The sequence below is a fragment of the Salmo salar genome, chromosome 23 (genome assembly GCF_965601325.2).
Source record: "Salmo salar chromosome 23, fSalSal1, whole genome shotgun sequence".
NCBI lineage: Eukaryota > Metazoa > Chordata > Actinopteri > Salmoniformes > Salmonidae > Salmo > Salmo salar.
In genome coordinates this window covers 3447675-3461248 of record NC_138313.1, presented here as the reverse complement: position 1 = coordinate 3461248, position 13574 = coordinate 3447675, and positions in this window count along the sequence as shown.

Below are 13574 nucleotides of genomic sequence, written 5' to 3'. Positions count from 1 at the left end.
TGGAATAGACACCATCACACAATTATATACAGTGCTGTGAAAAAGCATTTGCCCCCTTCCTGATTTCTGATTTTTTTTGCACATTTGTCACACTTAAAATGTTTCAGATCAAACAAATGTAAATATTACACAAAGATAACCCAAGTAAACACAAAATGCAGTTAAGTGATGATTTTATTTAAGGGAAAAAAGCTATCCGAACCCTATGTGAAAAAGTAATTGCCCCCTAAACCTAATAACTGGTTGTGGCACCCTCAGCAGCAACAACTGCAATCAAGCGTTTGTGATAACTGGCAATGAGCCTTTCACATTGCTGTGGAGGAATTTGGCCCACTCTTCTTTGCAGAATTGTTTTAATTCAGCCACATTGGAGGGTTTTCGAGCATGAACCACCTTTTTAAGGTCACGCCACACCATCTCAATTGGATTCAAGTCCAGACTGACTAGGCCACTCCAAAACCTTCATTTAATTTTTTTTTTTTTTAAGTCATTCAGAGATGAACTTGCTGGTGTGTTTTGGATCATTGTCCTGCTGCAGAACCCAGGTGTGCTTCAGCTTGAGGTCACGAACTGATGGCCGGACATTCTCCTTCAGGATTTTTTGGTAGAGAGCAGAATTCATGGTTCCATCAATCACAGAAAGTAATCCAGGTCCTGAAGCAGCCCCAGACCATCACACTACCACCACCATATTTGACTGTTGGTATGATGTTCTTTTTCTGAAATGCTGTGTTACTTTTACACCAGATGTAACGGGACGCACACCTTCCAAAAAGTTCAACTTTTGTCTCGCCAGTCCACAGAATATTTTCCCAAAAATCTTGGGGATCATCAAGATGTTTTTTGCCAAAAGTGAGACGAGCCTTTGTTCTTTTTGGTCAGAAGTGGTTTTCGCCTTGGAACTTTGCCATGGATGCCATTTTTGCCCAGTCTCTTTCTTATGGTTGAGTCATGAACATGAACACTGACCTTAACTGAGGCAAGTGAGGCCTGCAGTTCTTTAGATGTTGTTCTTTTGTGACCTCTTGGATGAGTCGTCGCTGCGCTCTTGGGGTAATTTTGGTAGGACGGTCACTCCTTGGAAGGTTCACCACTGTTCCAAATGTTCTCCATTTGTGGATAATGGCTCTCACCGTGGTTCGCTGGAGTCCCAAAGCTTTAGAAATGGCTTTGTAACCCTTTCCAGACTGATCGATGTCAATTACTTTGTTTCTCATCTGTTCCTGAATTTCTTTGGATCACATCATGTCTTGCTTTTTGAGATCTTTTGGCCTACTTCACTTTGTCAGACAGGTTCTATTTAAGTGATTTCTTGATTCAACAGGTCTGGCAGTAATCAGGCCTGGGTGTGGCTAGTGAAATTGAACTCAGCTTTCCAAAAAATGTGATTAACCACAGTAAATTCATGATTTAACAAGGGGGGGGCAATTACTTTGTCACATAGGGCCATGAAGGTTCGGATAGCTTTTTCCCTTATAAATACAATTATCACTTAAAAACGGCATTTTGTTTACTTGGGTTATCTTTGTGTAATATTAAAATTTGTTTGATGATCTGAAACATTTAAATGTGACAAATGTGTAAAAAAATAAGAAATCAGGGATAAATACTTTTACACAGCACTGTATTTGCCATGGCGCCCTAGTAGCAGCCTAAGCAGAGAGCTCCTGTAAATGTGTAGCTACAACTGTAGTTATTTTTTAGGTGTATTCAATTATTGTTTTTTAGGCAGCTCTTTTGTTTTTGATAGCATTTAGATTGTATTACATATATCTGATGTTTATAAGTAACAGATTTGCAGATTGACTGAAAAGTTAAGACGTTTTGAGAAATAGAAAAAAACGAATAGCCTAAATCAAACAAAACAACCCATTTCGACGTTGCAGCAAATTGTTGACTGTGATGCATTTTAAACTGTGAGTGCATGGGTGGCGCGTTATCGGAAATCCCTCACGGATGACGTAAGAAAGAAACAGCGCAGTAGTACCACAGGGTTATGCCGTGTTCATGTGCCAGTCGGAATTTAGAAACTCGGTTATTTCAGATTTGTTAACTGTTTGTAGTAATACACGCGCGCCGCGACATTTCTGAGTTTCCTGGTTCCGACTAGCACTTGAACACAGTATTTATTAAAACATATTTGGCAGTACTGCGTCAATAGGCCCCTAGAGCAAAGGAACTAGACACTACAATGGTCAAGTGTATCTAGTACGTGTATGAATGGGGCGGCAGGTAGCATAGTGGTTACAGCGTTGGGCCAAAAACTGAAAAGTTGCTGGATCGAATCCTCGAGCTGACAAGGTAAAAATCTGTCCACATAACCCACTGTTCGCCGGTAGATCGTCGTTGTAATTATGAATTTGTTCTTAACTAACTTGCCTAGTTAAATAAAGATCAAATAACAGCTGTCGTCCAGTAAACCACGTGACTTGTAATCGTTCTTCCGGGATTGCTTCCGCATGGTTTCCACTAGATAGCCCAGACACAAAGTCAAAATGTCTATATCACAAAAAAAAGAAACATTTTTGGCTTGCCTACGGCATAACCGTATGAACTTGAAGGTCAGTGTTGGGCATACAGTTAGCAGTTTGGTTAAATCACATTTTAATGACGAGAAATTGTAGAAATGGGCGGGGTTTATGACTTTGTGGCTGTGGTAACTAATGACGGCACGCCCACCAACCAACTGAAAACACAGAAGCGTAATAAAAGCAAAATAAAAGAGAAGCGCATTGACCATTTGACTCTGCCAAGCTAGGAGAAGAATCTGCCCAATTATTCAACAAAGGTAAGAAATTCTCATAGCTACCAACTCTAGATTGGTTGGTTGCCATTCTCAAATGCATTGAATAGTGGCAATAAAGTAGACCTAATAAATGTAGATTGCCTTAAAGCTCTGGTAGTGGATAAGTAAACTTCTACTTTAAAAAATGACAACGTTTATTTGTATGACGGTTAGTTGTGAAAAAAGATTGCTCTTTCAACTTAAAAAAATATATATATTTACACCTCAACATGGTCGATGGTTTACATTTACATCTGCCCTCAAGACATTTCAAAAGTTGCTAATAAAACGCCTAGAACGGAACTACTCTTCCTAATGAAAATGCATCATCCTTCCTTGGAGTTGATTGGTGACAGCAATACGAGGAAACACAGGGCCCGGTTTCACAAAAACATCTTAAGGCTATGTTCATCGATAAATTTAGCCTTCAGATGATTTTTGGAAACCGGGCCCGGATCAGTGAGGACTGAATAATGTACTGTTAAAGTATTGGAACCAGCCCTTACTAGAATGTTTTGTGTTCTATTTCCTAATTCTATAAGGGAAACACCCATATCACCTGGTACTGAACTCACTGCAAAACGGATGCACTTTGCCCCCTCATAGAAACTTTATTATGTCCATATCTCCCACACCACTGATAGTAAATGCTATATCTATTTGGTTCCTCCCTCCCTCTAAACTACAAAGATGAACGTTAAGCTCTGTGACTCTTTCTGGAACCTTATATTTTCCACTGTGGTGTTCAATGTAGGACAAGGCAGGCTAACTTTTCTGTGGTCTGGAAGTTGAATGTCTGGCTTAGATTTTACCCAAGTTTAAAAAGAGATTTATTTTGTCGATATGCACACTTACATCTGTATTTCTGCCTCTCAAACACAGGGCATTATCAATGCCAAACATGTTGCTGTGGAGACAGCAAACTTCACATGGCAGATGAGTTTTAGAGCATAAGCGGTAATTGCAATTTGTCAACTTTTCTAGAATTTGTTTTGTTACAGCCACTTCAACAGAAAGCACTACCTCTTACGCTCAAGAATGCACAAACAAATCTTACCCTCCTTAACTTAACCACACCCCCTACAGTCCAATAACTAGGACACATTTATTTTACCAGTTTTTTTTATTTATTTAACCTTTATTTAACTAGGCAAGTCAGTTAAGAACACATTTATTTACAATTACGGCCTACCCTGGCCAAACCCAGACGATGCTGGGCCAATTGTGTGCTGCCTTATGGGACTCCCAATCACGGCTGGTTGGGATACAGCCTGGAATTGAACCAGGGTCTGTGGTGACACCTCTAGCACTGAGATGCAGTGCCTTAGACTTCTGCGCCACTCAGGAGTACCAAGGTTAGTCTCATTGGGATCAAAAATCCCTTTAACAAGAAAGACCTGGCCAAAATGGCAGCACACAAAGTTTGACACACCGTTCTACAGTATGTGTGCACAAGCTTGCGTATGGGCCTAATCATAGAATTACATATAGAATCCCGATTTGTTCAATAGGATCTCTGTGGGCCTAGTCGTAAAGATTTGTCATTTAACTTTTTTTGAAATGTATTACCTTTTACTGTGACATAAACACAACCAGTCATTATGTTGTCATCTGATTGTCAATCACTTCAATGAGCTCCTTTACTACACGCACACATTCATCCACTCAAAACATATTTCCAACCTCCAAATAGTGGTGAAAGGAAAGAGACATATGTTACACATCAACAAAAAGTGTAATGACATTTAGCCATTGTCATTAGGCCAGAATTTATGCGTCCACCACCACTAACTTTCCTGAACCAACACTTACACTTTACATTTTGTGTTCCATATGTGCTTTTGGTGTCATGGATGGGATTGTTGCTGTAAGAAGGTGTGGGTGACGATGGTTACTGTACTGTACCTTCACACCTAGTACAGTACACAGCGCACACCTTATAACTCAATGTACACGTTATAATACATTAGGTATGTGTACTGTCCCTCTTGCTTGATAGTTCTTGAGTGGGTGGAGGCACTGGAATGTATAGTGAAATAGTATTGGGCGTGCCGGTTTGTGGAAGGTGTGTGCCTGTATGACCGATTTTACATGTTTGGCTCAGATTTGTGTAAATGACAGATGTGTGTACATGGTGGGAGTGTCTGTAGTTTTGTCTTATAAAAATAAACATGTAGTACTTTAGTTTTGTTCTCTCAAGCCCCCCCCCCCCCCCCCCCCCTCCCCTCCTGTGTAACTATTACCTGGTCCAGCCAGTTTGCGTCAGTCGTTATGTAGTGTCATTGTCAGGTGTATTTGCTCTCACCAGTCAGGAGCGCTCCCACATGTCCGAGCATGTCAAAGGACACTGTTTAATGGGAATCTTTTCTCTTTAGTTATAGCATACACTCTAGTATAGTATAAAGAATAGTCCCCTGAATGCAGACAGTGGTGGAAAAAGTACCCAATTGTCATACTTGAGTAAAAATAAAGATCCCTTCATAGAAATTACTCAAGTGAAAGTTACCCAGTAAAATACCACTTGAGTAAAAGTATTTGGTTTTAAATATACTTAAGTATCAAAAGTAAATGTAATTGCTCAAGTATACTTAAGTGTAAATTATTAAAAATTCCGTATATTAAGCAAACCAAATGGCACCATTTTATTTTTTTGTGTAGCCAGGGGCACACTCCAACATTCAGACATAATTTACAAACGAAGCATGTGTGTTTAGTGAGTCCGCCAGATCAGAGGCAGTAGGGATGACCAGGGATGTTCTCTTGATAAGTGTGTGAATTGGACAATGTTCCTCTCATGCTAAGCATTCAAAATGTACTTTTGGGTGACAGGGAAAATGTATGGTGTAAGAAGTACATTATTTTCTTTAGGAATGTAAGTGAAGTAAAAGCATTATAAAAATATAATACAGATACCCCCCCAAAAATGACTTAAGTAGTACTTTTCAAGTATTTTTACTTAAGTACTTTACACCACAGGTGACAGTCAGCACAGGTGACAGTAAGCCTTGTCCTGGTCTGAAAGGCACTTCTCTATTGGACACCTTTTTAGTCCAGAAGTAGGCTTGAAGCCAATTGAATTCTTGGCACATGTTCTTACACAAGTGTTTCAAAATGGCAGAGAGAAGCTGCTTTAGAGGAGAGCTAGATAATGGATTCCTAATGGGGGATCAGCTTTCACCTAGTCAACTCCTTCAGATCAGAACCACTGAAAGAAAAGAGGCAAGAAGGGGGGGAGAAACATTTTACATTTTGGGCATTTAACAGACTCATCCAGAGGGACTTACAGTCAGTGCATTCCACTTACGGTAAGATGGCTAGTCAGAGGAGGAGATTGGGTGGATCTCAATGAGTCAGGAGGTCAGTGGGCAGTCAGTGGGCGTGTTCAACATTGCAGCCGACTTTAAAGGTGGGTCAAAACGGACTGATATACAAATAACCTTGCATCATAATTAACTGCTCAATATTATTTGTAGGTCAGTCCGTCACAATTGACTTATGATACATCACGGTTTTGATGCTCTTGAACATGGCCAGCGTCGCCTTTAGGCAGTAGGGCAGGCCACTTCAGGCCAGGGAGCCCCTTTACCTCCCCCGGCCAACGGCTACAGTCCCGTCCCCCACCAGACAGACAGAGAGACCGACACACACTGAGAAAGAGGGAGGGAGAGATGGAGAGGAAGAAGGATCACTGTGGGGACGGGGACAGCCAGACCAGGCTGGGAAGACAGGTCTGTCAAGGGAATCTATTGTACTGTATTGCAATGACACTATAACCTAGGAGAGAGAAGAGAGGGAGAGAGAAATTGTTTCTCATCCTCTCTCCCTCCCTCTAGTGCCCCTTCAGAGTTACATGGACCTCTGGAAGAAGAGAGAGAGAGACTGAAAGAGGAGAGGGTAAAGAAAGAAAGAAATGGATAAGGGAGAGAGATAGAAGCATAGACAGGAGAAAGACTTGTGAAATGGCAAGTATTTAAATATTACGTGTCTGTACACACTGATTTCAAACTGAATGGGGGGAAAATGAATGAATTGAAAGCAAAAGGATGATAGGGTGAGAGAACACATTGAAGATCAATAGTGATAGAGGGATGCAGAGTTAAAAGGACAGATAAAAAGTATTCTTCTCTTGAAAGAGAAATGCAACTGCTGTTCTAGATTAGGGAAGGATACAAAATGAATATATAACGTATAGAAATATGTAGTAAATGATTATTTGGTGACCAGTTGATTTTGGTGACTGCAAAAAGGGGGATGAAGACAATACCAGTATTTCAACTTGAGATCCTTGTACTGTGTTATTTGTAATTCATAATGATCCACTCTGGATCGATTGAGTGAGTCTTGTCTTGGGAAAGGACAGAGGAACACGCACCGGCGCCTCTGGTATTGCTTCGTTCTGCCTTCTCTCCACTCTGAAATTCTCTCCCTCTCTCACTTTTCTCCTGTTAGAAAACTAATGTGGGAGGACAGGAAGGGGGTTTACCGCAAAATGTGACAAGTTTATAATAGTAGATGAGTAAATGTCATTTTAGGTTTTTCTCATTCAAAGCATTTATTTATTTATTAATGTTGATATTTTTTTATGTATTGTGACTTCTTAGTATTGGTAGACATTTTTATTCCTCTTGTACTCACTCCCCACTTCAATCAAAAGAGGAGAGAAAGAGAGATGGAATGTTGGAGAGATTAATAGAGGGAGAGAGGGGGGGGGGTAGTAGACTCAAATGGGACAATGATGCAGCTGTGCTGTCCCAGTCACCCACCCAAGTTGAGTAATGCTGGCAGGCAGTCTTCAGTACACGACTGGGTAGGTCTGTGCAGCTTACCAGATCTTTACGATGCCTGGAGAGCTGTTTAATGTCTCAGAAACCCCATCAACATGGTATAATGATCAGGAACACTGCCATCGTCACCGTGGTTCTGTAATGTTAGGGAAGGCTGTTGTGGAATTAGGTCTCCTGCAGGCTAAACAGGGTAACCACATTTTAGAATCTACAGGCGCTCTACAGGCGCTCTACAGGCGCTCTACAGGCGCTCTACAGGCGCTCTACAGTCTGCTGATGTAAGGGATTCCTAGATGACCTAATGCAGGATTATGAAGGTTTTAGACAGAGTAAATTGTTGCAGTGTGTTCAACCGTATGGGGGGAATTTGACATAGATTGCACTGGCAACTGTGGTACTCTTTATTCATTGAGGGATTTGTGCGATAGGGCCGAAGAAGAAACATATTGACAATGCACTGAGAGAAGGGACTGATGAGGTTGGATTGGGTGGTTGTGGTGGGGAAGTAATTTTCACATTTTTCAACCACTATTTAGTTGTAGTTTTTTGTGTGTTTGTTTTACTTGTGATTTTAATTATGTTTTGGTGTCGTTTACTCATGTTGACACAGTGTGCAATGGCACTAATGTAGCTATCTACTGTATCTAAGGTTGCGTCATAAATGCCATTTGGGACGAAGCCTAAGTCAAGAGGGTTGAAATGTGGTCCTTGAAACTCAATCCCAAGGTGAGCGGACCTTGAACACTTGACCACTGCCTTGGGTTGTAACTTGGAGCCTTGGGTTGTGACTCTACTAGCCTGGTCTCAGATCTCTCCCGGTTCATAGAAGAAAAGTGAACACAGAGGGACTACTGTATAATATGCTGGACTATACTTACTGCATCAGGCTGTTTTCTGCTGAATAGCTGCATGATGGGAATGAGAGAATGGCTTTTTGACAATTGGCCGATATTAACCTGGGAACACTGTAACACTTAACTTAGAGTTACTATTTACAATGGTCAGTTATGGTACTATTTAAAATGGCTTATTGAGGACTTGTTAATCGCCGCACCCAGAACCAAATCAGCTGCTCGATTTTAACATTTTGAAATGTTTTGTTATGATAGATATTTATTTTTTCATTCTTGCTTTATAACTGATTTAAAGGCACTGATTAAAGGTACATTGATTGGGAAATTGTATGATCAACATTATTTTCCATGCCAAAAAGTAGACCTAAGCGTCCGACAAGGGATATCAACTGTAGAGTTGATCGTACAAATCAAATGTCATTCCCAAAAAATGAATTATGTTCACAAATGTCAGTTCAAATCCAAATTGTATTTGTCACATGCGCCCAATACAACAGGTGTAGATCTTACAGTGAAATGCTTACTTACAAGCCCTTAAATAACAATGCAGTTTTAAGAATAATACCTAAAGAAAAATAAGAAATAAAAGTAACATCATTAAAGAGCAGCAGTAAAATAACAATAGCGAGGCTATATACAGGGGGTACCTGTACAGTATCAATGTGCGGGGGCACCCTTTAGTCGAGGTAATTGAGGTAATATATACATCTTGGTAGATGTAAGATTAAGGGGGTCTATTCAATCTGCATCACGGAAGTTCAGCTTTTCAGCGTTATTGAAATTTAAAGGCAATGTTCCCGCTTTATCAGAGACTGCATTGACGGTAAACGCTGCATATTTCGACTCAATCGGAAATTGCCTATACATTTCTATAGCGGAATCTGTAACGCTTCAGCTTTACAGATTGAATAGAGCCCTATGATTATTTTTATGCGTATTCAACACCAGAGCAATTTTTTTCTGTTCCTCATCTGACAAAGAGGTCACTGAAACTGCCACAAAATATAATTTGCACTCGATTACAAAGTTTAGTTCGAGAAGATACTCTTTGAGTGAGTGAGATAGGTGTTGGAGTTAAGACAAGTTGGTGATGATTTAAGCCAAAAATGTGATATCTTCTTCTAGTGTTTACTTTTGCAACTGACCCCCTCTAGTCCATTATAAATTATGCCTTCATGTTAAACCCAATGAGCAAAAAAATATGTATTTTGACCAATTTTGCTCACTAGGTAGTGTTACCTCCCAAAAGAAAACATTATCCATTTTACCAGTTCCTACAGTTCGGTATGTCCTGTCATGGAAAGTATTACAAACAAATCGACTGCATCTTCCATATTGTTTGTTTGTTTTATACATTTATTTTAATGTGTCTCTGTTATTTATTGAAATGGTTTGAATGTACATACGAATACATATATAAATTATATATTTCCTGTACATATGGGCTTGTGTTCTGTCTGTTGACTGCTGCCTGACTAACCGTGGGCTCTGTATCTGAAATGGCACCCTGTTCCCTACATAGTGCACTACTTTTGACCAGGGTATGGTTAAAGTAGTACACTACAGTATATAGGGAACACTGGGGTGCCGTTTCGGACGCAGACCTGTTCTGTTTGCTGACATACTCTGCTCTCGTCTTCTGCTCTGACTACCAACATGACATCATGATTCTAACGTTCTAGCACCACTGCACTGCTTTTCAAAATAAGCACCAAGAACTTTGAGTGAAGTTTTCCTTTACATGCAACAGATTGACCAATAAAATCCTCCCCATTGTTTGTGCATAAAGAAGATTCCTGGTTGAGTCTATTTATTTCATTCAAGAATCACTATACTTTGAACAATGATGTCACTTTAAATGGTATGCATTGATCAATTCTCTCAAGACTGCTGTTGGATATCCTTCTTACAGTCCTTGGCCCACATTCATAGAGTATGAGTGCTGATCTAGGATCAGGCCCCCCATGTCCATGGAATCGTATTCATTATGATCTAAAAAGCTAAACTGATCAGAGATCAGCACTGTTTCTCTGAGACGCTTTATGAGTATGTACCCAGGCCTCTGCAATTCTGTTTCTGAAGGGTCAAAGTAGGACTACTGCTGGTTGTGAAATACTGCCAATCCTGTCTGAAATGCATGTCATGTCTGTACCTCAATTTAGAAAATAATGATTTCATTTTTAAACTTGACTGGGATTCTATAAATGAAAAACATACTGTATTATATTTATAATATATATCTTAGTTGACATAGACTAATTCCTTTTAGCTATGATAACACATTAGTTTGTAGAGAATTGTGTACGGTGCCAATAGAAAGTCTACACCCCCTTGAACTTCTTTCACATTTTGCTGACTTAAAATCCAATCTAAAAAGGATTCAATTAGATTTTCTTCTACAAATCTACACAACCTACACATTTTCAAAGGGAAAGAAAGTTATAGACATTTTCCAAATTAAGAAAAAATATATAATTGGATAAGTCTCCATCCCCCTGAGTTAATACTTGGTGGAAGCACCTTTGGCAGCCATTACAGCTGTGAATCATTTTCATTAAGATTTGACCAACTTTGCACAACTCTTAGGGCATTATATATCAATAGTTTTTGTCAAATTTGCTCAGGCTCAGTAAATTTGGTTGGGGATCATTGATGGATAGTGATATTTAAACCTCGCTGATTTTTTTAAGCAGGACTGAGACTAGACCACTCAGGAACACTTAACACCTCTTGGAAAGCATTTCTCGTGTGTCTTTGGCATTGCATTTTGTGTAATTGTCTCGCTGAAAAATAAACCTCTATCCCAGGGTTAGGTTTTCAGAAGACTGAGGGAGTTTTCCTCTAACGTTTTACCTGGGCTTTGCTCCTTTCATATTTATTTTGATCCTGACAGTTGTAAGTAACAGCAAACTTTCCAGGACATAGATATATCTTATATGGGCAGAAACTTAAATTCTTGTTAATATAACGGCACTGTCCACTTTACAGTAAAATAAATGCCATGCTATTGTTTGAGGAGAGTGCACAACAACAAAAAACTTATCACAGAAACTGGTTTGATACATTCACCTCTGAACGTAAATAATGTACTTACATTCAGTAATCTTGCTCTGATTTGTCATCCTGAGAGTCCCAGAGATAAAATGTAGCATAGTTTTGTTTGATGAAATCCATTTTTATATTCAAATGTAGGAACTGGGTTCCTACATAATCTAAATTATGCCTAAGCTGTAATATTATATTATGGCTTTCTTTTTGCAGTACTGTTTAAACTAGATGATAGGAACACAGTGGTCAATTTTCAGCAAGTTGCAACCATGAAATACAGTTATAAACAGTTTTCCATAAACAAGGTCTAAATCATGTTTGATGCACTCTAAGTACAGTACTGCAAAGATTACGAAAAAAATGTAATAGAAAACGCAGGTTTTTTTGTTTGTATTATATTTTACCAGATCTAATGTGTTATATTCTCCTACATTAATTTCACATTTCCACAAACTTCAAAGTGTTTCCTTTCAAATGGTATCAATAATATGCATATCCTTGCTTCAGGTCCTGAGCTACAGGCAGATTTGGGTAAGTCATTTTAGGCGAAAATGGAAAAAAAAGGTACGATCCTCAAGTGATAATGCCCTCGAAGCCGGTGTTTGTTGGATATATTGGCACGGGTGTTGTTAGGCCCCAGACGAAGTCGAGGGCCGGCAAACCGTGCCAATATATCCAACAAACACCGGCTTCAAGGGTATTATCACTTTTATACAACAGGTTACCAACATATTCAAATAATGATCGACATATTTTAATTAAAAACGTTATTTTGATTAATGTATTCGTACTATTTCATCCTTCCACAAGATATAGTCCCGACACAAATCTAGGGTTGCTAGAGAAGTGACCCAGTTGTTCGTTCTTTTTATTCTGTATCTATAGACGCGACCCAGTCGTTCATTCTAAATGTTCCATTGCCATACTGACTGTTCTTATCCCTTACTTGCTAGTTATCCAAATAACAGCAAAGTAGCTGAATTTGTTTAAGCTGTTTTCAAGTGACATTTATTTGGATACATCCATAACAATGAGATAATAAGCCACAATTTCGCCTGGAATCGAACATGTGCTCTCTCGTTAGGACACTGTTGTTCAGAGGAGCTAGCCAACAACACAGCTAACACAATAACTTAGAACTGAAGCTGGAAAGCAAAAGTATCCAACTGTCATACTTGAGTAAAAGTAAAAATACCTGAATAGAAAATGACAAAAGTAAAAGTCATTCAGTAAAATTCTACTTGAGTAAGTCTAAAAATATTTGGTTTAAAATATACTTAAGTATCAAAGTAAATGTATAAATCATTTAAAATTCCTTATTTTAAGCAAACCAGATGGCACCATTTTCTTATTACCTTTATAGGCAAGTCAGGTAAGAACAAATTCTTATTTACAATGACGGCCTTACACCTGCCAAACCCAGACGACACTGGGCCAATTTTGGACCGCCCTATGGGACTCCCAATCACAGGAGTCCCATAGCCTAAATTCGAACCATGGTGTCTGTAGCGACGCCTCTAGCACTGAGATGCAGTGCCTTAGACCGTTGCACCACTCGAGAGCCCCAAAGAAAGCCATGGGCACACTCCAAAATTCAGACATAATTTACAAACGAAACATGTGCATTTAGTGAGTCTACCAGATCAGAGGCAGTAGGGATGACCAGGGATGTTCGGTTGATAAGTGTGTGAATTGGACTATTTTCCTGTCCTGCTAAGCATTCAAAATGTAACGAGTACTTTTGGGTGTCAAGGAAAATGTATGGAGTAAAAAGTACAATATTTTCTTAATTAATGTGGTGAAGTAAAAGTAAAAGTAGTCAAACATATGTATAGTAAAGTACAGATACTCCAAAAAACTACTTAAGTGGTACTTTAAAGTATTTTTACGTAAATACTTTACACCACTGCTGGAAAGACTGCAAACTAAACTCAGCAAAAGAAGAAACGTCCTCTCACTGTCAACTGCGTTTATTTTCAGCAAACTTAACGTGTAAATATTTGTATGAACATAACAAGATTCAACAACTGAGACATAAACTGAACAAGTTCCACAGACATGTGACTAACAGAAATAGAATGTGTCCCTGAACAATGGGGGGGG